The 5,477-nt window shown below is 42.1% G+C and overlaps 1 long non-coding RNA gene across 1 annotated transcript; it reads right to left on the bottom strand.

The window, feature by feature from the left end:
- Nucleotides 1–308: 308 nt before the first annotated feature.
- On the bottom strand, nucleotides 309–3,061 carry LOC120793746. The gene is made up of 4 exons (XR_005708035.1): nucleotides 3,012–3,061; nucleotides 2,691–2,774; nucleotides 1,817–1,891; nucleotides 309–386 (listed from the first exon to the last, which is right to left on the bottom strand). It is a non-coding gene; the product is annotated as an uncharacterized LOC120793746 (long non-coding RNA).
- Between the last annotated feature and the right edge of the window lie 2,416 nt (nucleotides 3,062–5,477).

Raw genomic sequence — 5,477 nt, 5'->3', positions numbered from 1 at the left:
CTCATCAAACCATTCAGTGACTCTTCGTGTCCTGACTGGAGGCATCTGCATTTGCTATGTTTCTCCACTCATTTATTCAGATTTTTCATTTAATTTGTCACTCATCTTTCTAAGTTTTGTGTCTGTCTATGTACACAGTTGGCACTGAAGGGCCCACTATACAATTCCTGCTACACAAATATCGAGTAACATGAATGGAATTAATGTTGCCAACCAACTGCACGGCTTACAGACACACACACAAAAGGCATCAAATGCTGGTTTGGAAGTAAATGCTTCTTGCCCCTTTTTAAAGAACTTACCCATTGCCCCCATAGCCTTGGTCCGTTTTCCTCTTTTCTTCTTCTGTGAGGGCCTCTTAACCAAGCTTGTTCCTGGACACTGATCTACAACGGTAACATACAAACATTAGCATCCGTTACATGAGTTAGTGAAATCTCAGGTATGATGGCATGATGTCTATTTAAATGTTGACTGTAAAATGGGACTACCAAAATCTGACAGTTGGCCGCTAACACGTACATTTCAGAGGTCAAAAACTGGGTAAAGTATGAAAAACAACCAGCGGTTTACTTTGCCAAAGGAAGGAGCTTCTCTACATTTCGTAATAGACATTAACTCACCATCTATATCTGTACTCCCATCCTCATCACAGGGATCAGGACTCTTTTTGGGGGAGAAGAGCTCAGAAAGCCCAACTGAAGAACAAGAGCAAACAAAGAGTGTGTACGAAAGGAAGACATACTGAAAGCATAAAACTGTATCTGTGGAGAGGCCTATAATTATCGATACATGAGAGTTTTCGCCAGCAGGTATCCACTGATTGATGCCATGAAATGTGGGGGTTTTTTTCAAACGTGTAGAACGTTTGTTGCTTTGTGATTGACGAGCGATAAAATAATTCAGGAGCACCTACTGACAAAGGAAAAACCAAATTAAAGCGTCTTAGTAAGATGTTGGGGCCAACCACGAGCCCACAGAAAAACTTCAGTGCGCCTTGCCATTGTATCTACAAGTCTCTGGAAGTCTACTGCAGGGATGAACACCATTCTTTCACAAGACATTCCCTCATGTGGTGTTTTGATGATGGTGGTGGAGAGTGCTTTCTAACGCGTCAGTCCAAAATCTCCCATGGGTGTTCAACTGGGTTAAGATCCAGTGGCTGCGAAGGCCACAGCAAATGATTCACATCATCTCATCAAAACATTCAGTGACTCTTCGTGTCCTGACTGGAGGCATCTGCAGTTTGCTATGTTTCTCCACTCATTTATTCAGATTTTTCATTTAATTTGTCACTCATCTTTCTCAGTTTTGTGTCTGTCTATGTACACAATTGGCACTGGAGGGCCCACTGCACAATTCCTGCTACCCAAACATCGAGAAACATTGATGGAATCAATGTTGCCAACCAACTGCATGGCTTAAAGACACACACAAACAGCATCAAATGCTGGTTTGGAAGTAAATGCTTCTTGCCCCTTTTTAAAGAACTTACCCATTGCCCCCATAGCCTTGGTCCGTTTTCCTCTTTTCTTCTTCTGTGAGGGCCTCTGAACCAAGCTTGTTCCCGGACACTGATCTACAACGGTAACATACAAACATTAGCATCCGTTACATGAGTTAGTGAAATCTCAGGTATGATGGCATGATGTCTATTTAAATGCTGACTGTAAAATGTGACTACCCAAATCTGACAGTTGGCCGCTAACACGTAAATTTCAGAGGTCAAAAAGTGGGTAAAGTATGAAAAAAAAACAGCGGTTTACTATGTGAAATGAAGGTGCTTCTGTACATTTCGTAATAGACATTAACTCACCATCTATATCTGTACTCCCATCCTCCCCACAGGGATCAGGACTCTTTTTGGGGGAGAAGAGCTCAGAACGCCCAACTGAAAAACGAGAGCAAACAAAAAGTGTGTACGAAAGGAAGACATACTGAAAGCATAAAACTGTATCTGCAGAGAGGCCTATAATTATCGATACATGAGAGTTTTCGCCAGCAGGTATCCACTGATTGATGCCACGAAATGTGGGGTTTTTTTTCAAACGTGTAGAACGTTTGTTGCTTTGTGTTTGACGAGCGATAAAATAATTCAGGAGCACCTACTGACAAAGGAAAAACCAAATTAAAGCGTCTTAGTAAGATGTTGGGGCCAACCACGAGCCCACAGAAAAACTTCAGTGCGCCTTGCCATTGATTCTACAAGTCTCTGGAAGTCTACTGCAGTGATGACCACCATTCTTTCACAAGACATTCCCTCATTTGGTGTTTTGATGATGGTGGTGGAGAGCGCTTTCTAACGCGTCAGTCCAAAATCTCCCATGGGTGTTCAACTGGGTTAAGATCCAGTGGCTGCGAAGGTCACAGCAAATAATTCACATCATCTCATCAAAACATTCAGTGACTCTTCGTGTCCTGACTGGAGGCATCTGCAGTTTGCTATGTTTCTCCACTCATTTATTCAGATTTTTCCTTTAATTTGTCACTCATCTTTCTCAGTTTTGTGTCTGTCTATGTACACAATTGGCACTGAAGGGCCAACTGCACAATTCCTCCTAACCAAATATCGAGAAACATTGATGGAATCAATGTTGCCAACCAACTGCATGGCTTAAAGACACACACACAAACAGCATCAAATGCTGGTTTGGAAGTAAATGCTTCTTGCCCCTTTTTAAAGAACTTACCCATTGCCCCCATAGCCTTGGTCCGTTTTCCTCTTTTCTTCTTCTGTGAGGGCCTCTTAACCAAGCTTGTTCCTGGACACTGATCTACAACGGTAACAGACAAACATTAGCATCCGTTACGTGAGTTAGTGAAATCTCAGGTATGATGGCATGATGTCTATTTAAATGCTGACTGTAAAATGTGACTACCCAAATCTGACAGTTGGCCGCTAACACGTACATTTCAGAGTTCAAAAAGTGGGTAAAGTATGAAAAAAAACCAGCGGTTTACTTTGCCAAATGAAGGTGCTTCTGTACATTTCGTAATAGACATTAACTCACCATCTATATCTGTACTCCCATCCTCCCCACAGGGATCAGGACTCTTTTTGGGGGAGAAGAGCTCAGAACGCCCAACTGAAAAACGAGAGCAAACAAAATGTGTGTACGAAACGAAGACATACTGAAAGCATAAAACTCTATCTGCAGAGAGGCCTATAATCATTGATACGCAAGAGTTTTCGCCAATAGGTATTCACTGATTGATGCCACGAAATGTGGGTTTTTTTTTCAAACGTGTAGAACGTTTGTTGCTTTGTGTTTGACGAGCGATAAAATAATTCAGGAGCACCTACTGACAAAGGAAAAACCAAATTAAAGCGTCTTAGTAAGATGTTGGGGCCACCACGAGCCCACAGAAAAGCTTCAGTGCGCCTTGCCATTGTATCTACAAGTCTCTGGAAGTCTACTGCAGGGATGAACACCATTCTTTCACAAGACATTCCCTCATGTGGTGTTTTGATGATGGTGGTGGAGAGCGCTTTCTAACGCGTCAGTCCAAAATCTCCCATGGGTGTTCAGCTGGGTTAAGATCCAGTGGCTGCGAAGGTCACAGCAAATGATTCACATCATCTCATCAAAACATTCAGTGACTCTTCGTGTCCTGAATGGAGGCATCTGTATTTGCTATGTTTCTCCACTCATTTATTCAGATTTTTCCTTTAATTTGTCACTCATCTTTCTCAGTTTTGTGTCTGTCTATGTACACAATTGGCACTGGAGGGCCCACTGCACAATTCCTGCTAACCAAATATCGAGAAACATTGATGGAATCAATGTTGCCAACCAACTGCATGGCTTAAAGACACACACACAAAAGGCATCAAATGCTGGTTTGGAAGTAAATGCTTCTTGCCCCTTTTTAAAGAACTTACCCATTGCCCCCATAGCCTTGGTCCGTTTTCCGCTTTTCTTCTTCTGTGAGGGCCTCTTAACCAAGCTTGTTCCTGGACACTGATCTACAACGGTAACAGACAAACATTAGCATCCGTTACGTGAGTTAGTGAAATCTCAGGTATGATGGCATGATGTCTATTTAAATGCTGACTGTAAAATGTGACTACCCAAATCTGACAGTTGGCCGCTAACACGTACATTTCAGAGGTCAAAAAGTGGGTAAAGTATGAAAAAAAAACAGCGGTATACTTTGCCAAATGAAGGTGCTTCTGTACATTTCGTAATAGACATTAACTCACCATCTATATCTGTACTCCCATCCTCCCCACAGGGATCAGGACTCTTTTTGGGGGAGAAGAGCTCAGAACGCCCAACTGAAAAACGAGAGCAAACAAAAAGTGTGTACGAAAGGAAGACATACTGAAAGCATAAAACTGTATCTGCAGAGAGGCCTATAATTATCGATACATGAGAGTTTTCGCCAGCAGGTATCCACTGATTGATGCCACGAAATGTGGGGTTTTTTTTCAAACGTGTAGAACGTTTGTTGCTTTGTGTTTGACGAGCGATAAAATAATTCAGGAGCACCTACTGACAAAGGAAAAACCAACATAAAGCGTCTTAGTAAGGTGTTGGAGCCACCACGAGCCCCCAGAAAAGCTTCAGTGCGCCTTGCCATTGTATCCACAAGTCTCTGGAAGTCTACTGCAGGGGTGAACACCATTCTTTCACAAGACATTCCCTCATTTGGTGTTTTGATGATGGTGGTGGAGAGCGCTGTCTAATGCGTCAGTCCAAAATCTCCCATAGGTGTTCGATTGGGTATCGATCCAGTGGCTGCGAAGGCCACAGCATATGATTCACATCATCTCATCAAACCATTCAGTGACTCTTCGTGTCCTGACTGGAGGCATCTGCAGTTGGCTGCTAACACGTAAATTTCAGAGGGCGCAACTGTACGCAGCAGCAGCGTCTCCTTGAACATTACAAGACAGTTCGTCCTCACAAGTGGGTCAACATGGGAAAATAAATCAACTGCCATGAAAAAGGACACTAATTGTTTACTCAAAATTGTAAAAATCTCTACTGAAATTAAAGAACTGAATCATGACAAGTACTGTAATTCAAACTCTTGACAGTAAAGTAGTACTCTACTTGTTCTTTAACTGATAGATTAAAGTATGAAAAACAACCAGCAGGTTCTTTTGCCAAAAGGCAGGAGTTTCTGTACATTTCGTAATAAACATTAACTCACCATCTATATCTGTACTCCCATCCTCATCACAGGGATCAGGACTCTTTTTGGGGGAGAAGAGCTCAGAACGCCCAACTGAAAAACGAGAACAAAAGAAAAACTGTGTACGAAAGGAAGACATACTGAAAGCATAAAATTGTATCTGCGGAGAGGCCTATAATTATTGATACATGAGAGTTTTCGCCAGCATGTATCTAATGATACCTGCCATGAAATGTGGGGGTTGTTCAAATGTGTAGAACATTTGTTGATTTGTGTTTGACGAGCGATAAAATAATCAGGAGCACCTACTGACAAAGGAAAAACCAACATAAAGC

Source organism: Xiphias gladius, chromosome 8 (assembly GCF_016859285.1).
Source record: "Xiphias gladius isolate SHS-SW01 ecotype Sanya breed wild chromosome 8, ASM1685928v1, whole genome shotgun sequence".
In the NCBI taxonomy this organism is placed as follows: Eukaryota; Metazoa; Chordata; class Actinopteri; order Istiophoriformes; family Xiphiidae; genus Xiphias; species Xiphias gladius.
The sequence above is the reverse complement of the archived record's forward strand: the minus strand, read 5'-3'. Positions and strand labels throughout refer to the sequence as shown.